This window comes from Macrobrachium nipponense, chromosome 4, assembly GCF_015104395.2.
Source record: "Macrobrachium nipponense isolate FS-2020 chromosome 4, ASM1510439v2, whole genome shotgun sequence".
Classification (NCBI taxonomy): domain Eukaryota; kingdom Metazoa; phylum Arthropoda; class Malacostraca; order Decapoda; family Palaemonidae; genus Macrobrachium; species Macrobrachium nipponense.
The window spans coordinates 127,163,070-127,189,976 of record NC_061100.1 but is presented as its reverse complement, the minus strand read 5'-3'; the positions used below and the strand labels follow the sequence as shown (position 1 = coordinate 127,189,976).

General features: G+C 38.0%; 1 protein-coding gene across 1 annotated transcript in view; it reads right to left on the bottom strand.

Annotated features, from left to right (window-relative positions):
• LOC135211152 (uncharacterized protein DDB_G0271670-like) overlaps positions 1 to 26,374 on the bottom strand; it is a 70,005-nt gene extending 43,631 nt beyond the window's left edge. The window contains exon 1 of the mRNA XM_064244318.1: positions 26,237 to 26,374. The gene's annotated coding sequence lies outside the window, so the exon portion shown is untranslated. The remainder of the gene's footprint in view (positions 1 to 26,236) is intronic.
• Between the last annotated feature and the right edge of the window lie 533 nt (positions 26,375 to 26,907).

Sequence of the window (26,907 nt, the reverse complement as noted above, 5' to 3'; positions counted from 1 at the left end):
TGTTCCAGAAAATCAGAAAGTGGAAAAAAGGTCTTGCAAAAGAAAAAAAATGCATGGAAAGTGATCGAACTAAAAAGATAGAAAATGCAGAACAAAAGATTATACAATCAAAAGAAAATGAAAAACGGGACTTGGAAGAAAAAAACCAAATAAATATCAAGCAAAACCCCAAACTAATATACTCGTATGCAAAAAAGATGAATAAAAGAAGAATAGAAATAGGCCCTCTAAGAATTGAAGGGAGATTACTTACTTACTTTACTTTATCTTCCCGCCAGTGGCATAAGGCTGATACAGTTCCTCTCCATCTGTCTCTATCCCAAGCCATTTCCCTCACTTCCTCTAAATTTTGGATTTCATCCTCAAGATCCCTGACAATTATGTCTATCCACCTCGTTCTTGGTCTACCCAGCGGTCTTCTTCCTATTTGTACTGCTCTCAGTGCTCTCCTGGGGTCTCTATTCCCATCCATCCTCTCAACATGTCCAAACCATTTCAGCCTTGCCCTCTTCAACCTGGTACTGACTGGCCTTTGCCTCAATCTCACCCTGATGTCTTCATTTCTAACATAATCATCCCATTTAATGCCAAGTATCCTTCTCAGCAGCTTCATCTCAAAAGCATCTAACCTTTTCTCCTCTGTTCTGGTCAGTGCCCAGGTGGACGAGCCATACATCAGGACTGGTAGTACTACTGCATTGAATATTCTCATCTTAGTTCTCAAGCTGATTTCATGCCTTGACCAAACGTTTTTTCTCAGAACCTCAAAAGCTCTTGCTGCTCCTAGTTTTCTTCTTTGTATATCTTCAATTTGCCTCCCGTCTGCTGTTACCACACTTCCCAAGTAAACAAACTTCTCAACTTGCTTGAGTTCCTGTCCTCTGATTGTCATATCCTCCATGTGCACCCAATCATCATCCTTACTCACAACCATGATCTCGCTCTTCTTTGTGCTGATGTTCAAGCCAAAATTCTGTGTCTCTGTCTCCATCCTCATTACCATACCTACCAGCACCAGCCACGTATCAGCAACCAACGCAACATCATCAGCAAAGTCCAAATCCATAAAAACTTCTCCACCAATACTAGCCCCTCTGTTTTCATTCTCCATCACTCTTCTCATTATATGGTCAATATATACATTAAACAATGTGGGTGACATAACACATCCCTGTCTTAGCCCACTTCCAATTGGGAACCAGTCACTTTGCTGTCAATCCAGCTGTACACAGCTGCACACTCCTTGGTACCAGTTCTTTAGTATCCTTATCACTTTCAGTGGTATACCATAGTGTTCTGCCACTCTCCACATTCCATCTCTCCATACTGAATCATACGCTTTCTCCAAGTCTATAAAAGCACAGAATATTGGCTTTGCATACTCCCATCTCATCTCAATTATCTGTCTTAAGGTGAAAATTTTATCCACTGTTGACCTTCCACTTCTAAAACCACACTGCTGTTCTCTAAGTTTCTCTTCTACTATAGGTCTTATTCTGTTAAGTATTACTCTCATGAATATCTTCCCTGGGACTGACAGTAAACTTATGCCCCGATAGTTACCACACTCCCTTTTGCTTCCCTTATTTTTATATATTGGTATCATAATTGCCTTTTTCCAATCACTTGGTACCACCTCTGTTTTCCAAACTATGCTAAAAACAACTCATAATGCCTCTATCATCCTTTGTCCTCCTGCTTTTAGCATCTCTGCAGTTATCCCACACACGCCAGCAGTTTTTCCATGTTTTACAGATTTTAAGGCCTCTTTCACTTCTTCTGTACTAATGTCTTCTTCTTGTACCTCCAGAGCCTCGTTTAAATCTGCAATGCACTCATCCCTACCGGTAGTATCAACACTTAGGAGTCTTTCAAAATACCTTGCAAACAAATTCCTTTTCTCCATTTCGTCTGTGACCAAGTTCCCATCTTCATCCAACATGCCATCACTCCCTCCAAACTTTTTCTGGCTTGCATTCCTCAAGAATCTCACAGCTGCAAACATAGCCCTGCTCTCGCCAATTTCCATAGCTTCTTCAACTTCGGTAGCTCTTTCTTTCCAAAACATGTTTTGGTCATGCTTCATCCTATCACTTAGTTCTCTCAGCTTTCTATTTCTTCCTCTTTTTAGTTGTTGTTTCTTTTCTAGGTCTTGTTCATCGTCCATTTGAACTCTCAACCTTTGTTGCTCTTCACTTAAAACTTTTGCTTCATCACTAAACCAAGGTTTGCTGTTACTTCTCTTATAACTTAACACCTCTGTTGCTACGTCCTTAGTATCTGAACTTAATATTGCCCAGGATTCCTCTGAATCCATATCCATATTTCCCATACCAATTAATGCCGCAAATTTGCCTCCTACCTTCACCTCATACTGTTGTTTAACTCTTTCATTTCTCAACTTATCCACATCAAACTTTATAGTTCTCCTTTTTTCTTGATTGGCCTGTAACTTTATTCTAATCTTGGATATTACGAGTTTGTGGTCAGAAGGAACACGGCAGCCCCTAAAAGTTCTGGTGTCTAATATAGACTTCTTCCATTTCTGATTTACAATAACATAATCTATCAAATTTTGTACCAATCCATTTGGCGACACCCATGTAGTTTTGTGCTCTAATTTATGGTTGAAATATGTGTTTGTTATAGATAACCCAGATGCACCACATAGCTCTAGGAGTCTTCTCCCATTATCATTTCTAGCTCCAATTCCAAATTTTCCAATTGTTCCCTGAAAGCCATCATACTCTCTCCTACTTTAGCGTTAAAATCCCCCATCAGTAACAACATATATGTCTTCTAACCCTCTGTATAACTCCAGTTAGCTTTTCATAAAATTCATCCTTCTCTTCTTCTCCACTCTCTTCAGTAGGGGCATACACCTGTATAACGGTGATGTTTGTATATTTACCTCGCAACCTGCAAGTGACTATTCTCTCATCAATACATTCATAATGCTCCAACATTTTTTCAGCTTTCTTACTCAAAGCAATTGCTACACCTCTCTCATGTTCTCCCTGGTCTTTACCAGAATAGATGAACAACACATCCTCTATTCTTACTTTTCCACACCCATGCCACCTAGTTTCACTCAATCCAGCAATTTCCAAGTTGTATCTCTTGATTTCCTGTGCCACTAAACTTGATCTTCCTGTCATATACATTGTTCTCGCATTTAGACATCCAACTCGACAACTTTCTTTTGTGTTGAAGGGTGGCCGACTCCCTTCTGGTGAGGCACCTCTGTGACCATCTTCCACCAACCTCCTCCCACCAATGTCTTGGGGGTTTGGGAGGAAAGCATCATATGAGCCAGTTTGAAGTAAGGGACCAAGGTCCATGGCCACCCTGGCTCGGGCCTCATTAGTATCCTCAGGACCATGGTGAAGCTCACATCTCCCATTGTTCGCAACCCCAACTGTATCAGTTTCTGTCGTAGGGGTATCTTTTCATGATGCAGGTTACGAGCCCACACCAAACCCTCCCCATTTATCCGGGCTTGGGACCGGCATGGCAATAAGTAGCCATGGCTGGGTTGAAGGGAGATTAACGAATGAAAAAAAGGAAATATGCAACATATTGGCAGAACGATATAAGAGAGAATTCACCCCTAGAATTGATAATGAAGATAATGATATAGAATTAAGGGTCAAAAATAGTGAATATTTAGCAGACATAGATATTAATGAAGCTGATATTGTGCAGGCTATTAATGAAATTAAAAATGGAGCTGCTGCAGGGCCTGATGGTGTTCCTGCTATTTTGTTAAAGAAAGTAGTTCATTCTATCGCAAAGCCACTTGCAATATTATTAAGACAAAGTGTAGATACAGGCAAGATTTATGATGAGCACAAATTAGCATATATTACCCCTACTTTCAAAAGTGGATCAAGACTAGAGGCAAGTAATTATAGGCCTGTGAGTCTAACATCACATATGAAAGTGTATGAAAGGGTAATGAAGAAAAATATTATGAAATATTTAATAAAAAATAATTTGTTTGATATAGGACAACATGGTTTCATACCCGGAAAAAGTACACAAACCCAACTGTTAGTCCACCGTGAGAACATATACAAAAATATGAAAAGCGGAAATGAAACAGATGTGGTTTATCTAGACTTTGCAAAAGCTTTTGACAAGGTAGACCATAATATATTAGCAAAGAAAATTAGAAAACATAATATAGTGGATAAAGTAGGAAGATGGTTAAAAGAATTTTTACACAACAGAAAACAGGTAGTTATTGCAAACGATGAGAAATCGGATGAAGCTAAGGTAATATCTGGTGTGCCACAAGGTACGGTGTTAGCTGCATTACTGTTTGTCATTATGATTGCAGACATAGACAGTAAAGTTAAGGACTCGGTAGTGAGTAGTTTCGCCGATGACACAAGAATAAGTAGAGAAATTACTTGTGATGAAGATAGGAAAGCGCTACAAAGAGACCTTAACAAAGTATATTATTGGGCAGAGGTAAATAGGATGGTATTTAACTCTGATAAATTTGAATCAATAAATTATGGAGACAGAGAAGGAAAGCTATATGCATATAGGGGACCTAATAATGAGACAATCACAAATAAGGAAGCAGTTAAAGACCTTGGTGTGATGATTAATAGGAACATGTTATGCAATGATCAAATAGCAATTCTATTGGCAAAATGTAAAGCAAAAATGGGAATGTTGTTACGGCACTTCAAAACAAGAAAAGCTGAACACATGATTATGCTTTATAAAACATATGTTCGTAGTCCACTTGAATATTGCAATATGATATGGTACCCACACTATCAAAAGGATATTGCACAATTGGAGAGTGTACAAGGGTCCTTTACAGCTAGAATAGAAGAAGTTAAGGATCTTGACTACTAGGAAAGACTACAATCCTTAAAATTATATAGTCTAGAAAGGAGAAGAGAACGCTACATGATAATTCAGGCATGGAAACAGATATAAGGAATAGCCGAAAACATCACGGAGCTAAAAATATCAGAAAGAGCAAGCAGCGGTAGATTAATAGTGCCCAAAACTATACCAGGGAAAATAAGGAAAGCACACAGGACATTAATCCACTACGCACCAGCATCGATAATGCAGCGTCTATTCAATGCGTTGCCAGCTCATCTGAGGAATATATCAGGAGTGAGCGTAGATGTGTTTGAGAATAAGCTCGACAAATATCTAAGCTGCATCCCAGACCATCCAAGATTGGAAGATGCAAAATATACCGGAAGATGTACTAGCAACTCTCTGGTAGACATTAGAGGTGCCTCACACTGAGGTACCTGGGGCAACCCGAACAAGATGTAAGGTCTATCTCTCTCTCTCTCCAACTATTGCTGTGTCTTTCCCTTTTTCTTCTCACTAATGCCAACTCTCTCTCTCTCTAATCTTCCCTGTCTTGTTTCCTCTTTCTTCTCCCTAACACCCTGTCTACTCTTATGGTGCGCCTCAATGGCGTGGTTGATATGGTGTTTGCCTTCCACCTCGGTGGTCGCGGGTTCGATTCTCGGCCATTCCATTGAGGAGTGAGAGATGTGTATTTCTGGTGATAGAAGTTCACTCTCGACGTGGTTCGGAAGTCACGTAAAGCCGTTGGTCCCGTTGCTGAATAACCACTGGTTCCATGCAACGTAAAAGCACCATACAAACAAACAAACAAACAAACCCTGTCTACTCTCTCTCACTTCCTCTCCCTCTCATTCTCTCTCTGTTAACCCCCTTTTCAAACTCCACCCTCTTTGATGTCATTGATGTTTACCCTATAGTATTCTTTTCCAAAGGATATATATACAGAAATTATGTATGATATCATAAAGTAACTAAGTCTACGGGCATAACCAGCCCCGTTTCACGGGTAGAACCAGTTCCATTACAGGGAATCTCTTCTCACCCCCACCCCCTTTGGACGGGGGCCAGGTAGGATGAAACCTCATTCTAAATCATCTTATGGGTCACCACTATAACCCTGCCAAGTTTCATACCCATCGGACCAGCCGTTTGGTAGTGATTGAATGACAGATGGACAGACAGACATACTAGTAAGATAATGTTATTGGCAATTGTGCTTATGATTTTTTGTAGGATATTGGGAGTTATTGGAATTATTGTGCCCATTCTTAATACATATATAATATATATATATATATATATATATATATATATATATTATATATATATATATACGAACAAAGTTACGGCCACGAAGGAAAATTGACACTAGAGATGCTAAGTACTTTCGTCTTATGACCAAGACATGGTCACAGCTACTAAAGATATACAGAAGCAAGGTTCTATATAAATGGTAGTACAAGTCACTAGAGAATACAAATATTCTCTAGTGACTTTATTCTATCTTTCAACTATTTCTGGAACATATGTTTTATGACCGGGTCTAAAGAAAATAATCCTTGACTTACATTAAAATCATTCACCCAGGTTAACTGAATCAAAACAAATTCTAACAAGTTCCCTGAAATAGTCTCATTACAATTGACAATATTTAGCTTTGCGTCCATGTATGCGGTGGGACTTTTCATTTAAATGTAAAAATAAAGCATTATTTGTCTGACCTGTTCTTTCTGAGTATTTGTGTTGTTTTAATCTGGTGTTCATTTATTTACCGGTCTGACATAAGTAAAATAATTCACAATCAATACATGGAATTTTGTATAAAATATTGCTATCTTTTCGGGGGGCGGTTTTTTTTTATAAGCATATTTTCTTTTGCCCCAGTAATAAAGATATGTTCCAGAAGGAATTGAAAGATAGAATAAAGAGGATTATCAATAAGTAGATTCGATTTTAATCTGTTGACCGTTCGGTGACCTTCCGACCTTTTTGTATTCCCTTATGACTTGTACCCACCATTTATATAGGCACTTGCTTCTGTACATCCTTAGATGCTGTGACCATATCTTGGTAATAAGACGAAAGTACTTAGCATCTCCAGAGTTTCAATTTTCCTTCGTGGCTGGTAACTTTGCTCATTTATAGGTATGTATAAAGAGACGGATAATGCATGCATTTTATTTAGTTCATTTATAGGTATGTATAAAGAGACGGATAATGCATGCATTTTATTTAGTTCATTTATAGGTATGTATAAAGAGACGTATAATGCATGCATTTTATTTAGAAGTAGTTGATATCTGAATTATTCCCTCACTTTAGATGCAATGGTTGATAACCTATAAACATTTGGGATGTAGATTACCATAATGTTACTTAAGTGATTGAAATATATTCGAATAGAAGAATGGTGACGACAACATTGTAAACTGGACAAATACAATAGTTGTATGTTGCTTTCGAATTATTTGTACACAGAAAAACTAAATATTCGCTAGTTTCTGTCAATCAAATTATCAATTCAAACTACCAGCACATACAACATGGAGATGTGGCCACCATATATTACTGGCACCCGTCTCATTGACACGCAGTACGTGATCTGTAGTACGTCAACTGGACTGGGAAACCGTAGCCTTTGAGCATGTTGAAAGTTTCAAAGTGAAACCGATGATGCTATTTGCTACATAATACGGCATCTTGCTGTAAAAACAAACTAAAATCTTAAACTCTTGCGAGGACCAGAGAATAAGACAGGTTGCTGGGTACTGATAATTTATTACTTGTAGCTTTTGATTAAGCTGCCCTTCTGTCACCACGGGCTCTTACTCACCGAGCAGGCCGTAATAATTTATTACAGGTAAAAACATGTTATTAAGGAGGCTGCGGACGGTTATGTAGTATCCTACCTGACCAGAGAGAAACTGGGTATTGGCCGGAAGGATTTGTGTATTCTCGGAAGCATACATTTAAAGATAATAAGATATACAAAGAATGAAATTACATGTTATATATCGGCGGAAAGGCCGCGGAATGCTCTATGGAATGGTTAAAGGAACAACGCGGCTTGATAATGAAATACAATAAAAATATAGTAAAAGCGGTTTCCTTACACTCTCACGTATTTTATTTCAAAGTACTAGACTATTCTACTGGTTTGGCAATAAAGGATATAGATAGGTGACTTGTAATAGTTACTGAAAAAAATGCTAGTTTTACATGAAGTATTTCCGTTGTATCATATTATAATATTATTTTCTCCGCATATCAATCAGTAGGAATTATGAAATGGACAGTGGCTATATCGCCTGTTCTATCAGGAAATATCGAAACCATCATTATTATTTTTTCCCCAGAAATTTTATTATTTCTATAATAAGTTTTTTTATATTTTCCCCTCATTATGTTATTATTACCGAAATCTTCAAAAAAGATTTTCATGCGGAGCCCCATTCGCAGATGCCATGCCGCCTCCTACTCAGTGGAGGACGACGACGTAGATTATCGCCAGTGCCTATACTCCCTACTGTCAGTTCCAAACTTCCGACTCCTCGACGATTCCTAAGATGACACTTGAAGCAGACGTACGATTGTTAGAAAAATTGAGTAACTCAGAGAAAATGGTGCCCAATGAAGGATGTGATAAGTTACCGAAAGTAAAACGCCAGAAAGAATAATTTTAGAGTTAACAATTCTGTGCGCCTAACTTGAGCAGAAATAATTGAGTTAAGGTGTCTGTCTTGCTAACTGTCATGACCGCTGACGAACCAGACTCCTTGAAGTTAAGTATGCATCTGAAATTGTGCCATAGGTAGTTGATACAATTTAAGTAGTAATACCTATTGTAACGTATTAACCTATATTTCAAGGCACAGGATATTGGCACGGCAGCTGTATACTGATCGTGATAGCTATTGGTACGGCTGTGAATTGCTCATGCGTCAATTTCAGACTTCCTGTCATACAAATAACATAGTGTGGTGGGGTTACGTAAAATTCTGTCAGTGGTGCTGTATTCCGTTGTGGACTTGCTGTAGTTACGGCAGTTAGCCATATCCATTTACCAGTTTTCTAATCATGCAGCAGGCGCCGTACACTGTTGCTAAGAGCTATACGTAATGCACTAGAAGATCAGCAACAGTAGTAATAATAGTCGAACTGAATTGTTTTGTTGAACATGTTCAATTCAAAATATCAAAGTGAAGCACCATACTATCATCACCAAAGCATTTTGACAGTAAATTGAAATATAAAATATCACAATAATACTTAAATATACTTGGATCTTGACTATATACATGAAAAATAAAACTAAACTAGTCTGTGTGTAATGACGGAAATAATTCATTTTGAATTTATGACATTGCCCATGGAGATGGTGGACAGGAAAACCGAATTGGTTTTCATCTTATCAAGATGATAAGTTAGCCACTGGAAGTTGAGATTGTCCATGGTCGAGTGTACATACTAAGTACGTAACTATAACCAAGTGCGCAGTTGCATAAGCTCAAATTGCTCTGTTCGAGACGAGTGCGACGTACAACGCTGAGGGGAAACGAATGTATCTCCCCTTATATTCATTTGAAATTATGTATTTCTCCCTTGTAAAAGGTATGCACTTGTCGTAGTTTATAATGCATATGTTGCCATAACACTTGGTAGTGTTTCTTTATACTTTTGCTTTGATATAACTGCCAATTGCCAAGAATTGTAAGGGTACAGTTACATAAGTTGCACCATGTTGAGTTTGCATGTTGCAATTTTACCATCATCAACTGTAAGCTAATATGTGAATTAGTCTTCCATATGTTTATAAAAATGTCAGTTCTAGAGTAAATCCCACCGCTGCCACCATATGTAATGTATAAATATCTTTAATGACATTATTTCATATTACTCATGTATTTACCATACTGCATATGTACACAGTACTGATGTGTCAATTGTCTTGACTTAAACATTCGGAGGGTACCACACATTTTAGTACAATTAACTCAGACTAGCCTATTCATAACAGTTCAAACCATAGGCTAATATAAAGGTACCTCATAGGAAATTCCAGCTTATATCTCTGGTTGAGAGATAAGCAGTTTGTCTCTGGTTGAGAGTTAGGAAGTATTTACTATGTGCAGGACCTGTATTGTTCTTGTCAGATTAATGGTCTACTCTAATATTATAATTAAGGGATTGGTTGTCCTTGATAAATGAAAACCAATTTCCGTAGGGGTAAAGTGATGTAATGACGGAAATCATTCATTTTAAATTTATGACAGTGCCCATGGAGATTGGTGGACAGGAAAACTGAATTGGTTTTCATCTTATCAAGATGTTAAGTTAGCCACTCGAAGTTGAGATTGTCTATGGTCGAGTGTACGTACGTAAGTCCGTAACTATAACCATGTGGGCAGTTGCATAAGCTCAAATTGCTCTGTTCGAGACGAGTACGGCAACGCGAAGAGGAAACGAATGCATCTCCCCTTATATTAATTTGAAATGACGTATTTCTCCCTTGTAAAAGGTATGCAATTGTCGCAGTTTATAATGTATATGTTGTCATAACACTTGGTAGTGTTTCTTTATACATATACTTTGATATAACAGCCAATTGCCAAGAATTGTAATGGCACGCTTGTAAGTTGCACCATGTTCAGTTTGTATGTTGTTGCAATTGTACCGTCATCAACTGTAAGCTAATTTGTGAATTAGTCTTCCATATGTTTATAAAAATGTCAGTTCTAGAGTAAATTCCACCTATGTTATGCATATAAAGTCAGGCTAACTGCGATGTGTAACAGTAAAGTTAGGCATGAGTAGCATAGCCTAAAGTCCCAACGACTGCATGCTCTCTGGCACAAGATTGCCGTCCTAAATGAACTGCTTGTATTACAGGGAACCAGTATAGGGGTCCAGTGTAAGAATCAGTATAAGAATCGGTATTGGTTCTAACTGTTATTGAAGGATTACAGCTAGGAATAAGCTGCTTTTACAATGTATCCACCTACTGTTAAGAATTAAGATATTAAAAGCCCAGCGGGAGCCAGCCGTTCCCTCAATCCTTATTACAACAATGAAGATTCTACCGTCTCTGACGTCAAGTACTGTCGGCCAACGAAGAATTGGCGTAGTTTCTTAATTCATTGTTCGCTATGGAAATATTGCCATATGCAGGTGCCAGATTATTTACTTAAAAATAAATAACATTTCCTTTCAAAGGTGCTATACTTGAAATAAATTACATTAGAATTGAGTCTACTTATTCAACGTATTAAAGATAATTATCTTGCAAAGTAAAGAAATATATACCGATGGGTCCATGAATTTTAATTTTATTCTCAACTCTAGCTTCGTGTCAGCATCAGCCTTTTGATGTTGGCTTTGCTGCCTCTCGAGTCTTGACCCAAGTATCGTACTGCACTGGGGTGTTGTCATTTCGTCTCCTGCAGCCGATAAACAATACATCAAGGCGTTAACATTCTTTAATAACGATGTTTAATTAAACTAATTTTGTCCTGTGATCAATAAAATAATTTGCATGACACATTTAGTGGGCCTTAATTGGACTTCTGATTTTCACACATGATTAGCCTAGGTCTATTTTCAGCAGTATACTCTCTCGAATATGTAATGTGAATGCATATTTAAAACGACAATATATATATATCAATCTGCTTTATTTTATTATTCCCGATTTTGTTGTTTTATTGGCCATGTTTTCCTTTTTTTCTTATCCCTTTCATAATTGCTTAACATAATTTACTCAGACCTAGCTATTCAAAGTCTAAAATCAATCATAAAAAAATCAAACGAATAAAATACTGTCTTTTATTTTTTATCGAATTTCTTGCATATCATCCTGTTTCATCTGTACACGTTGGAAAGCTGTGGGAGTCAAAACTGACGAATACATTAAGAAAGGGTTACTTTCATTAAAGCTTTCTTAGGTTGATCTTTCTGTAGCTATTCATTTCTACTGACTAGAAATTAATTAAAATTAGCTTCACATGTATAGCTAGACCTATTACCATAAGCATATTATAAGTAGCTGAAACGATAAGAAATATGAAAGGTGATGTTTTCGTTTAAGTCTATTTCATCTATATTTTTTTTTTTAAGAAAAAACTACTGCTTTAATAAGGGGTTGCTCTTTGACAGCTACAACAATCATACAGGGTGTAACACGAGTGTATGCAAATATTTTGGGGAATGAGAGATAAAGAAACTTTGAACAGAAAATATGTTATAAACATTCATTTCAAGGCTTCCGTTCGTGGTGAGAAGTCGGATCGAGTCGCCTGAGATGCGGAAGAGAGCGGAGGTGGCGTATAGGAGTGATGGAAGGATTAGGCCGATGTTAATAAAGCATCTCCCTATAAAATGTATTATTTAGGTTTTGAAGGAAAAAATGCATGCATAATTCACTGGTCACCGATACAAAACAAAACAAAAAGATTAAGACTAACTGAACTCCCATCCATCAGTGATAAGTTTGCTTATTCATTAGACTTATTAATTAGGACACGTATAAAAGATTTCAAGTGTATTTTTAAAAATCTCTTCCTCTCCATCTAAAGTATTCATCAGACCGCAGTCATAGGCGAAGAGGTAGTCATGATTTTCTGGTTCAGCAATATCGTGACGAGGCGCTAAAATTCAAAATTCTCAAATGAATGTTGTTCAGCAACATTTACACTAATGTATTGCCTTTCTCTCTTGTGGTGCTTCGAGGTCTTCCACCTCTAGGCCCATGTTCTAAACTTTGCCGTTCTCTAAACAATTTGATTCATCTATGTATGATTCTCTCCGGTATATTAAGCGTTTTTGATATCTCTCCAACATGAACTTACACAGAATGCAGTGCAATAATTGTCTCTCGCTCAGCGAGGGATGTTTCTTAGACCAATAAATGACACATTGATATTAGATTCCCGTGCACATAACGACATCAAAAGCAATAGAGTGAGGTCGCCTGGTTCTCATTGTTAGGTTATACTTTTTTCTTTTTCTTTTCGTTTTTAAATATGATAGCATTTTGTGAGTTTCCAATGCTTTCTGCAAAATTTAACAAATGGAATAGTTCAACTACCTTCAACTTGATATTGAATTGATAATGTAAGGACTATATTTATGCGATACTACTAGTGATAGGCGTCTCCTATCTATTTGGTAATGTATATCGGTGGTTGTGATATGACGTTTTTAACCACTTCGTTTCGTTCATGTCAGTTTTGCAATATGGAAAATAATTTTACACAAAAACATAACATGATGTTCTAAAGATATCAGTGACTGTTTTTAACGTCATTACTTAAGATTTCTTCCATCTTTGAGTAGAAAAATAGATAAATAAGGCATGAATCGTGCGTGAGGCAGGTGAACGAAAAATTATGAAACTCTGCCACCAGTTTTTTTTGAGAGTGTACGTCGTGTCTTTGAAAAACCGTGTCAGTTTGCACTGATCAATTTTGCTTCTATTGTTATATATTTTTTAAAACTCTTGCTGCAACAATGAGTATGAGTTGTGTCTACTCTGTCTAAAAGGATCTAGTTCTGTTCTGACAAAAGATGGATGTGGTGAACAGGGGCTTCGGTGATACAGTTCTTTTAGCAACCATTTTCTTTAGTGGTTCTAGGACAGTTCTAAGTCAATTCTTAACTTGATATTACCTTTGAAAAGGATTTGTTAATGGTCTGTTTGTCACTGTATTTACTAGTGGGTCTTTTCCTACCATTTTTTTATGGATATATATATATATATATATATATATATATATATATATATATATATATATGTACCACTTTCAGACGTTTTGAACACAACCAGGCATATCAGTAACCTTAAAAACGGTTTTTTTCTCAAAAGTTCCGGAACATGCCATTATCAATCATTTATAATAAATCGTTGTCATGTTACTCGTGTCAAAAAACTATCCTAGATCTAATTAATACCTAGATGGAAACTCATCGAGTTTTTTCCAATAATCATTGCCAATGTATTTTTACTCTCGTAAGGAAGTGTTTCCTTCATTAAATATATTGTTGCACTATTTTTAAATATAAGGAAGATTTGTCTTGCGTCAAAATCATCCAAAATCAAACTATGATTCTGCACTTATTGATTCAGCCTATTAAAAAATAGTTTTTTTTAACGTGTAGAAGATTTTGTATTAGGTAAAAATTTGCCAAAATCGAATTATGATTCTGTACGCATTACTCAGGAATTTTCACAATAACATTTTCTTAACAAATAAAAATTTTTTTGTATTGCGTCAAAATTAGATCAAATACAACTATGTATCTTAAAGGCCGCCACTAACGTTCAGTTATACCTGCGCAGGAAAAACTGAACCCAATAACGTTCAGTTTTGCCTGAGGTATAGCTTGGGTTCAGTTTTAATTGCCCAGGCCGACTGCCCAGGCATAACTACGCAGGTATAACTGACGGCTAGTGGCGACCTTTACGTACAGTTTCAACAAATCTAACAATGAGAATATTTCATCCTTTTCAGGCTGCGTTTGTTGTTGTCATCATTGGATTTTTAGCAGCGACTGTGTCTCTGGGTCTCTGGTTTTGGAGCAAATCGCCTTCCACATCTCGTAACCTCGTGACGTCACCCTCGGGGGTAGTATCGTATAGGTTCTTGGAACTGAAAACTGAACTGAACTGGAATCTGAACGCTTCTGAGAATTTCAAATGACTTAGTACTTACAAAGTGAGAATATACTATATTAGATTCACATCAACCATGTATTTGATGTCTGGGCCAGTCCTTTACGACGCTCCTGATTGGCTGTTGATTAGCCAATCACAGGGCTGTGATTGGCTTATCAACAACCAATCAGGAGCGTCTTACGGGACTGGCCTAGACATCAAATGCAAGGTTGATGTGAATCTACTATAGACTATATAATCGAGGTAAAATTTGTATAGATGGAATATAATGGTCGATTTATATTGGAACCTGATCTGACACTTATTAAGTAAAAATACCCCAGCTAATATTGATAAAGGAAAAAATATATTGGCCAATTTATACTTAAGACTGAGCTAATATTTATAAAATGGAAACGTTTTGTCATTTTACAATGAAACCTAGACTGATACTTATAAAATAAAGATGTATTGGACAATTCATACTTAAGATTGAGCCAATACTTATATTGTGTAAATATATTGGTCAATTAACATTATACCCTAAGCTAATACTAATAACGAGAAAATATGTTTGTCAATTCACACTTGAAACCAAGTTAATACTTTTAAATTAAAAATATATGAACCAAATTACACTGAAATAAGAGGGAATACTTATAAAAGGAAAATATATTGACCAAATTTTACTTGAAACTAAGCTAACAACTATAAAGTTATAATATATCGGAAAACGTATTCTAAAACATGAGCTAATACTTATAAAGTGAAAGTATATTGCAGGTAGTACTTATAAGGATGAAATAAACTGGCCAATTTATGCTAAATCCTGAGCTTATACTTTTAAAGTGAAAATGTATTAGCCCATTTTAAGCTAAAACCAGAGTCAACAGCCCACTTATAAACTTGTGTAAATTTAGGGACATACAGATTACTTAATTTAAAAGATGAATTTGAGTTGACGGGATTTATTAATACAAAATATAATTATTCTTATTGAAATGATAACAAGTATTTAAAATATATTTCCATGTCAAAGGTCAACAGTGTCGACAGTACTCCTGTCCTACAAAAATGCAGCAGGAACTGAGGAGACAAACTATCAAATTAATATTCTTGTACGAAAGTATTTTGTCGATAATAAATTTGCATTCTAATTAGCTTTCTTAATTATGACCTAAATCGTGTATCTGTTGTCAGCTGTTTTGTACTAAAAATAGAGTTTCACACACAGATATACACACACACACACATATATATATATATATGTATATATATAGTATGTGTGTGCAGGAGCTCGCTTGTGTGTGAGCATGTGTGAAGACTGGCTCCAGGATCTTCAGAAAGTCCCTGGGGACTGCATAGGAATTCCCCTCTTCTGATACATATGAAGACGTGAAGCCCAAATTGACTCCGGAATTCAGACACCTCTACTGCGTCCGGGGATCAGCAAACATTCGAAGACAGGATCGGCTTCGGCGGAACCAGAAATGACTCCTGAAATACAATCCAGACGTCACGTGGGATTTTTGGAAAGTAACGATAAGGCAAATAGAGTTGATGTGTAACGAACAAAGATGTTTCTTAGTTTGCTTACAGTTGTGCTTGCACAGTGCTTTGAATCCATGCTTCAAGTCCCCCGAGTGATTACATTGTTTGCCATTATTGTTATGCTATTCACTGGAGTATTTATACTTCGTGGATTTAGCATTAAAATGGTTCAGTTCTTTGTCGATTTCATGGCCTCGGACAGCTCTGCCTGTCTTGATGAGGCTTGAAATCAGGAGGACGAAATTGATCACTCTGACTTTGAAGAAGACCATGTTTCGGATAACGAAGTAGAATACGGACGTTCCAGGAATGAAGAAGGCGACCATCCAGATAGTGAAGAAGAAACAAGGAATTTGGATACAAGTCGGAAGTTCGAGGAAGTAATTAAGGAAAATGAAAATCTTTTCTTGAGGTTTGAGGAAGAGAGATTAGAAAAGGATCAGCTGATCGACGAATTACTGGACAAGGTAGAGGGCCTGACCGTAGCAGGACTGCAGATGGAAGAACACATCAGACAACTCGAACGACTAAACAAAGAAAAGGAAAGAAAGATCAGTTTAATGTCCGAAGAGATGCAGAAGCTGAAAAGCGAAATGATTGAAAAGGCGATGGTCACAGATGTCCAAAGGAAGGAAAACGAGGAGAGAGACCAGATGCTAATTATTTTGGAAAGCACGGTCTCAGTGCTCTCGATGGAGAAGGACACTTTGCATCGAAATCTACAGCAAAACGATAAAAGCCGAGACGAAATGCAAATAAAAATGAACAAGCTGAATCAGGACCTGGAAGGACTTCGAAAAGAGAATGGAAGGAAAGAAAAGAACATAGAAAAGCTGAAGAGGGAGAACGAGAACAAGACCTTGAAGATGAAAGGTTTAGAGGACGAGTTACAAGTCCTCACCATTCAGACACAGATGGCCCACGAAAATTTGAAAGAGCTCGACCAATGTAAAAGAGAATTAGCTGAGAAAAACGAGGAACTGGAAAAGCTAAGAAAACAGAACTTGCAAAAGGATAGCGAGATCCTTCGACTGGAAAATGAATGCATCCAGAAACAATTGGAAGTCAGCAGTTTACTGAAAGAATCTAAATCTGTTGTAGCAGAACAACCGACGGCAAATGGAAAGATGAATGACCTGATGAGGAGGATAGTTCAACTTGAATTCGACCTTGCTGAGACGAAGGAGCAACTAGAGACCAGGGTTTTTGAAGAGATGGAAGCATTAATGGAAATCGTAAGACGCCAAGAAGAGACCTTGGCGCAGGATACAAAGATCAGCTGCTTAGGAAAGGTCAAAATCCTTAATGGACCAAAGAATTATAAAGAAAAGGAAGTTTGCAAAAGAGAGAAGACGGTAACGGAAGCTGAAGACAAAAAGGCTTCGGATAAAACTCTGTGTCTGAAGAAGCCCCAGATCAACTGCAGAGCCCTCTACCGACGAATGGACAGCATCGAGGAAGAACTTCGCCAAATCAAAGGATTGCAACGACCTTCAGCTGGCACCAAGAGGCACTCAAAGGCCCCAAATGAAACTCCATCAATTGAGAAGCCTCTAAACAGAGATGAATTGCACCAGAAAATGGGGCTGGTATCTGCAGCCAACCTCCAACGACTGGAGCGAGATGCTAAAATGGTCCGAGAACTCTACAAGATAAACGCCGTCACGTAAAGGGTGCAAGTGAAGGAACCTCTGCATTTTTAGGTGGTTTACTTGCAGAGGATAGAAGGCAGGAAATCTCAGACATAGAGAACAGGAAGACGCTAAAGTTTGTAAGAAAAATCCTTCCTGGGTATGGTTGTGGAACCAGGTCTGTGTGATTGATAGACTACAGCGGATTGTGGCCTGGCGATAAGTGCCCGAAGACTGGATTGTTGTGTACCCCATGTCCAACATTGGACTATGGTGCATCCCCTCTCTCTCCTGCCGCATGATACCCATGGAATAGGGTATCAAAGCCCAATCTCATATGGGTAGTAGGCAACCACTGGCGCGGCGTAAGAACCCGTAAGTTTCATGCCTACTACTTCATATGTGAATTGGATTATGCATTGCAAATTGCATCCCACTTTTTGCATATACTACTGTGGCAACCTCTGGCGTGGCGTAAAAACCCCGTAAGTTCAATGCCTTTTATATGCAAAATATGGGCTATGCAATGCATAAGAGATCAATCTTAGCATATACTGCAGAGGCAACCACTGGCGCGGTGTAAAAACCCGTAAGTTTCATGCCTTTTACATATGCAAAGTGTTTGATACCAGTGTGGCAGGGGCACTAAGACATCGAAGGGCATCGCCAGGAGTCACTGTATTTCGTTTTCGAGAACAGGAAGACGCTGAAGTTTGTGATGAAATCCTTTCCTAGATATGCTTGTGGAAGCCATTCTGCACGATCGAGAGACTACAGTGGATTGTGGCCTGGCAGTAAGTGCCCAAAGACTAGATTGTTGTGCACGCCATGTCCAACATTGGACTGTGGTGCATCCCCCCTCTCTGTTGCCGCATGATACCCATGGAATAGGGTATCAAAGCCCAATCTCATATGGGTAGTAGGCAACCACTGGCGCGGCGTAAGAACCCGTAAGTTTCATGCCTACTACTTCATATGTGAATTGGATTATGCATTGCAAATTGCATCCCACTTTTTGCATATACTACTGTGGCAACCTCTGGCGTGGCGTAAAAACCCGTAAGTTCAATGCCTTTTATATATGCAAAATATGGGCCACGCAATGCATAAGATATCAAATCCTAGCATATACTGCAGAGGCAACCACTGGCGCGGTGTAAAAACCCGTAAGTTTCATGGCCTTTTACAATTGCAAAGTGTTTGATCCAGTGTGGCAGAGGCACTAAGATATCGAAGGGCATTGTCAGGAGTCGCTGTACTTCGACGTCGTCTGATTAGGCGACTGGAAACTTCCTGTCTATAACAAAGGGTTTCCTACAATTAACAGAGAAATGACTGGATATTGGACTCAGTAAAAGAACCACCTGTTTTCTAGAATCAACCGCAGAGGAATAGTCTGGAGGCGTTACAAGAAGAAGGGTCATCAGTCTCAGGAATTCATCTATCTTGGCTAGCTATGAGAGCTGAGAAATGGGGAAGGGCCCACCCCTGGTTAAACTAAACCCCCATTTCTATGACGCTCTCTTAGCAATGATGCCCCAGGGGTGAGGTCACATACGATCGTTAAAGGCCATATTTATATCTTTATCTATATCTATATATATGTATACATACATGTACATATTATACATACATATATGCATACAAATATCTATTTATTTATATACAAACAGTACATATGTATAAATATACATACATGCATATATATATAGATATATATATATAGATATATTATATATCTAATTATATATCTATATAATAGGTTGTGTAAATATTATTTTTATGATATATACGAATACGTATGTATGTTATATATATATATATTATATATATATAAATATATATATATATATGTGTATAATATAAATATAATATATAATATATTATAATTTGCATATTATATATAATTATTATATATATTATTATATATATATATAATATATATTATGTATAATAATATATATATATTTGTATATATATTGTATAATAATAATATATATTATATTTTGCATATATATATATATTATATATATATATATATAATATATGTTATATATACATATATTATATATATTAATATATATATATATATATATATATATATATATATATATAGTATACATTTATATCCACATATATATGTATATAACATATATAGGTAAATGAATATTATATATACTCTGTGAGAGCTGTGTTCAGGACAACGCGAACAAACGGCAATAAATAGCTTCGGTTAGTCGATTCGAAGTACAAATAGTTGTATTTTATACGTGCAACAAATGTAACAAACCCTGGTTTCGTTTGTCTCCATCCAAAGATGTGTATTATAGATTATAGTAATATAGTGATAGCAGGGAAGTTATAAGCTTGGTAGCCTAGTAGTCTATAGACCTAAACCATTCAAACTATACTAATTTCGTAAGATACTCTATCATCTAAACCTTATTCTGATTTCAAATATTTAAAAAACAATTCCTTTATGTTAACAGTTATCAAATCATCCTGCTATGGGGAAAAATAGCCTTTTAAGTATATTATCGCTATGAATAAACACCTTAGCCAAGAATGCTAGGCCTATACGAATTGATTCATTAGATATTTTCATACTTTTTCCCGCTTTTATAGAATACTTTCGTTCCGTAAGAGTCGAAATTAACTTCATGCTTTAGTTTTTATTCGTCAGTATATAGTATCACCAAGAATCAACACTTTAGCCAAGAATGCTAGGCCTATACAAATTGATTCATTAGATGTTTTCATAGTTTTTTTTCCTTTATAGAATAATTTCCTTCCATAAAAGTCGAACTTAACTTCCTGCTTTAGTTCTTATTCGTCAGTTCTTTCCACACACACACACACACACACACACACACACACACACATATATATATATATATATACGAAATGCAAAGATCTGATACCAGAGAGCATTCTCAAGGAGCGATCCGCGAAGAACTTGTCCTCTCACAAAAAAAAATATCGTATATCACTAAGTGCTAAGGACCTGCTCGGTGGAAATCTACGCCGATGACCCTTACAACCTGCCACCAAAGCCGGCCCTGCTGACCTAAGCCTACCTGCGGTGTACCACGGCAGAAAATGCCTTCAAAAACAGCAAAATCTCTCTCAGATATAATTGGAAAAAACTCAGAAAAAATTGAGGAGACAAATGATAAATTATCAGATCTGGGACGTGATCAAAGGACTAGGAATCCCTAGACAGTCTTAAAAACTGTGGAAACAAATAATCTCACACGGATCTGGGATGCGATCAAAGGAGTGCAGGGATCGATAGACAATCGCACTGATAGCCACCAGACTACTACGAATGCAGCATCCAGTTTTTCCTCGCCTCCCAGCAACACGGAAGTGCCCGTTCCGAGGGGACTGTTGATCCCCCAACCGCTTCTCCCTCCCCAGTACCTCCGGTGGAAGATATATCTCCGGTGATGATTACTAGCCCTCGTAATCCTCCCCACCCTATCTCTCCCCCCCAACACCCCCATCGTAGATGCAGATGAAACTGATCATGAGGGGTCTGGCGGCTGGCAGATACAAAAAAACAAGCAGAAAGAAGAGAAGAACCTCCCGTTTGGCCGCCGGACCGGAGCCCAACATTCGTGTCACCTCGCCCGAACACATGAGAAGAGAGTCACATAGTAATTCACAATCTGCGCTCATCGGTGACGCTTGATGCCATAGTGGAGAGAGTCAAGTTTCTCACTGGCTCTGACCCACTCATCTCCCACGAACTCCCATGCAGGATTAAACATAAAGTGGCTTACAGGATTACCTGCCTATTTCAACACCTCGACGTTCTTAAGGCGAGAATTTCGGTCCTAATATATTAGTTTCAAGATACAGACTAATCCGGGATCAACCACCCCCAGGGGAACTTACTGACACTCCAACCAGGGTATTTCCACGCAAGTGCCAGCCAACCGCCCACGGCGAGTGACTGCCCACTCCCCCTGGCTAAAACCAACCCATCCACCCAAATGATCAGCGCATTCATCTCCCATCTTCGTGAGTAGCCATGGATACATTAAACATAATCTCTTGGAATATCTTTGGCCTCAAGCGGAACATTCCTCTCCTAAAACATATTCTGTAAAAATTTCAAAGGCATCATTGCATTGCAAGAAACGCTCCTCTGGCCACATGACCTTGCCATATGCGATTCAATTCATGAAGACTTCAGAACCTTCTCGACTTCATCGATGCAAGTTACAGACCAAATCCTAGCCGGTCGCCCGAAAGGAGGCCTTTCTTTCCTGTGGCACAAATCGTTAGACAATACGATAAAGGTGATGACCTACAGGAGTGACGAGATTGCTGGGGATTCAAGTGACAATAGGGAACTCTAAAATCCTGATTATCAATGTTTATATGCCAGGAAAATAAACAATAATTTTGATCATTACTGCATGATCCTAGGGGGGAGTTACACAGTATTATTCATGACTCTCCGCTGAACATATTTGTATAAGTAGGGGGGACCTTAATTTCACACCCCACAAAACAATTTTATAATGAACTTACTCGCTTCTTGTCAAAATCATGCTCTCCCAAATTAGTGATGTTATGCTCCTCCCTCCCTCCTCTTATTCATATGTACATAATAGAGCGGACGCTATTACAACTTCCTGGTTGGACCACTGCATCACATCCCCACAACTTCATGATTCTATTATGACCTGCAATATTCGCTATGACCTTGCAACGGGCTACGATCACATCCCATTACAGGTGTCATTCAGTACCCCATCCCTCCCTACCGTGAACCCCTAACTGATCGCCCACCAGCGGTAAACTGGGATTTTAAAACCAAGAGAAAACCAGATACTTTAGAGCGACCACGGAAACCAGGTTGCGGTCAATAGTTCAACCGGCAGACGCCTTTACTTTGTACTAACACAAATTGTAGAAATGACCACCACAAGAGGGATCTGAATGAATTCTATTCGAACATAATCTCCGCTTTGCTTGCTTCGGGCAGGACTGCCTACAGATTTCGTCAAGGTAATTCTCGTAATATTCCTGGATGGAATGACTTGGTTAAAGATCTGTATACATACTCACGAGAAATGTTTTTACTGTGGAGGCAAAATGGTAGCCCCAGGGAAGGGCACACTGCATTGCTAATGAGACAGGCGAGAGCGCAGTTCAAACTTGTCTCTTAAGCACTGCAGGTTATATGAAAAACAACTAAGAGCCGATGCAATGTCTAGAAACTTAGAATCTGGTGATTATCCTCGTCTTTGGAAAGATATCCAGTCTTTAAAATCCCAAATCTAAAAAGCTATCACAGAGAGTAGGGGAAGCAGTCGGAGACGAAGCTATTGCAAAGTATGTGGGGCGATCACTTCAACAATATCCTGAATTGCATAAATGATCAAGATTCCCGAAGGGATGTAGATAACCTCCTTACTGACAACATTCAATTTCATTTGCAGACCGTTTTACGCCAGGTAAACATCAGCGATGCCATAAACAGCCTCACCTAATAATAAATCGCCCGGCTGTGATGGTCTTCCTGCAGAGGCCTTCAAACTCTGCCATCCGATAATTTACATTTTGCTAGCTGCCCTATTCAATGCGTGCATAATTCACCGGTTTCTTCCAGACTCCCTACTCTTAGTTCACTTGATACCATTAATCAAAAACAAGCTAAAGGATGCAGCTGACCCTGGCAACTACCGGCGATTGCAATCACAACGATCGCATCGAAGATACTTGAGTCTGTTCTTCTAGTGAGACTTCTCCCCTTTCTACACACCACTGACAACCAGTTCGGGTTTAAAGCAAACCACTCAACCGACACCTGCATCTACATACTGAAAGAATTGCTGAACTACTACCTATCATCAGCCTCTCCTGTTTTCCTTTGTTTTGTAGATGTGAGAAAAGCATTTGACAGAGTAAACTACCTGAAGCTCTTCCTGAAGCTGCATAAAAGGGGCACACCCCTATATCTAATTGGCATTTTACATTGCTGGTTCTCCACACAGCAATTCTGTGTCAAATGGGAAACGTATATCATCACCTTCGGCTCCCTAAACGGGCTTCGGCAAGGGGGCATTCTCTCTCCATACCTGTTTAATACGTACACAGATGCCTTGAACGTCAAACTGAACTCGCTCCCAATCGGATGCACTGTCAATGAAACAACTATAAACAACCTCTGTTACGCCGACGATATGGTTCTGATTTCCCCATCAGTGCAAGGTCTCCAACGACTCATCGACACCTGCCGCCAATATGCAGAGGAATTTGATATAATCTACAACGAAACCAAGACCCAGTGCATGTCGCTGCTCCCGAGATCGCTTAAGCATATTGCAGAACCTCAAATTTTCCTCGGAAGCCATCGGCTGGAATTTGTGCACGAATTTCCGTACTTGGGTCACATTATCACCGACGACCTAAAAGATACGGCAGACATTGAACAGAGGCGTCGTAAACTATGTGCAGCGGGCAACATGATTGCAAGGAGGTTTGCCTTCTGTCACCGAGATGTGAAACTGCTGCTCTTCCGCTCGTACTGCTACAGTATCTATGGGTGTTCCCTCTGGACGAACTATACCCGAGAGACCATGCGACGCATCACTGTTGTGCACAATGACATTCTGAGACGCCTCACAAACACTCCCCGCTACCACTCCGCACACAGATGTTCATAGAAAACCACCTGGACAATTTAAAAATCATTGTTAGGCGAACAATGTCCAGTCTGGTAACCCGAGTGAGAAACAGCAGCAACAGCTCATACAAAGCATCCTAAGGAGTGAAGCAAGAAGAAAATCAAAATTGTGGGAAAGATGGGAAAATGAGGCCTTTGTCCCCTAAAGGACTTAATCTCTGTATTGGCAAGATGTCATCTGCAGTTTTGTCATTATTACATTTATTGCTGATATTTTAATTTTTCATTATTACTGTGATTACTATCAAGTTAAAGTTTTATTTACATTTAATTTATGTATTAAGCCCTCTGGACCTGACTACTGTAACCACCTAAGGTCTCTAGTTGAAATTTGAGTTATATAATATATGCACTATCTGTTATTACTCACAATGCATATTTTTTTTTTTTCTCACCAATATTATTACTGTTATTACCAGTATGATGATTACTAGCTTTTATGCTACCTCAGCTACCTTGTGGATAAGTGCCGATATTTCATCTCTTTCTATTTTATCATGTCACATGTATCTAGATTGTGTTTGCTACTGTCTGTATTTTGTATAATCAATGTATATGGCCCCGAGCCGAAATAAAGCATATTATTATTATTGTTATTATTATTATATATATTATGTGTGTGTTTGCATTCTCAGAGACTTTACCACAATATGTTAAGGTGTTTTATAAAGATAAAAAAATAAATTAAAAAGTAAAATAAATCAGAGTCAACACTCAATACTTTTAAAATCTTTTGAAACCCCATAACAAAATTACGAAGTCCATAATATGATCACTTAATGTGACCAAGCAACCACGCATACTCAGAAAGGTTTACTCCCATTTCTTTCTATTTTAAGGCCTTTGAAAGATACATGGAAAGAACTGACGAATAAGAACTAAAGCAGGAAGTTAATTTCGACTCATACAGAACGAAAGTATTCTATGAAAGCGGGAAAAAGTATGAAAATATCTAATGAATCAATTCGTATAGGCCTTGCATTCTTGGCTAAGGTGTTTATTCATAGCGCTACTATACTTAAAAGGCCATTTTTTCCCCATAGCAGGATGATTTGATAACTGTTAACATAAAGGAATTGTTTTTTAAATATTTGAAATCAGAATAAGGTTTAGATGATAGAGTATCTTACGAAATTAGTATAGTTTGAATGGTTTAGGTCTATAAACTACTAGGCTACCAAGCTTTTAACTTCCCTGCTATTACTATATTACTATAATCTATAATACACATCTTTGGATGGAGACAAACGAAACCAGGGTTTGTTACATTTGTTACACGTATAAAATACAACTATTTGTACTTCGAATCGACTAACCGAAGCTATTTATTACCGTTTGTTCGCGTTGTCCTGAACACAGCTCTCACAGTGTGAATTATAGTTTTAAAAACGTCCATTTTGATAAAAAGCCATTTTGTTGAACATTCCCAACGCTACCTTTACATGCAATAAAGAAAAAACTGAATTGTAAATAGTAAACTGACTGTATCTTACAGGCCTACACTACCCTACAGGTCATAATGACTTGACAAAATACAGGTTCACAGGACGAGTCTCAACACAAGTAGCAAACCGCTAGACCTATATAAGTCTATACTTGACTACATACGCTTTTGTAAAAAGTATCAACATATATAGTATAATATGAGGCACATAGAAGGTAAATAATATTATGAATGCAAAATTAAATTGCTATTGCATTTATGCAACAATAATATTTGGAAATTACGAAAATAATGTCCGGAATATATGCGACATTAATGACATCCATAGTGTCTACTGCTATCAAGGTGGCCGACTTAACTGACGCACAATTATGGTTATATAAGATTAATTCGCCTTTCTTTACCTGACAGATGTCACTCCACATCTCTAGGGGAAGAAGTCCCGTACCAATCCCAGCAATTGCAAGTTCTCACCGCACTAGCACTATAAAATAATAAACGAAAAACATCGCCAGCTCTTCGTACTTAACCACCTTGAGTCACCGGCTCTCCGCCACTGAGCGCCTCAGTGGCGTGGTTGGTATGGTGTTTGCTTCCTACCTCGGTGGCCGCGGGTTCGATTCTCGGCCATTCCATTGAGGAATGAGAGATGTGTATTTCTGGTGATAGAAATTCACTCTCGACGTGGTTCAGAAGTCACGTAAAGCCGTTGGTCTCGTTGCTGAATAACCACTGGTTCCATGCAATGTCAAAACACCATACAGACAAAACAAACAAAAACACCATACAAGCAAGGTCTCTGCCACCAGGGCTGCCGAAGTGTGGAAATGACGTCACTAATACAGCTTATCTTGTCCACATTGTGATTAGGTGTGGAGTGTGGAATCCACACGTAAAAATTTCCACGCTTTTTACTTGAAAAGCGTATGCTCGTTAAAATCTAATAATAAGTTATGAAAATTTTTTGCTACTCTATTTTATAAGTCTCACACACAAATATCCATTAAAAAAAATTTAGTTTTATCCTTTTTAATTTGTGGATGCGTTTGGATGTTTATCAGATGCATAACGCTGA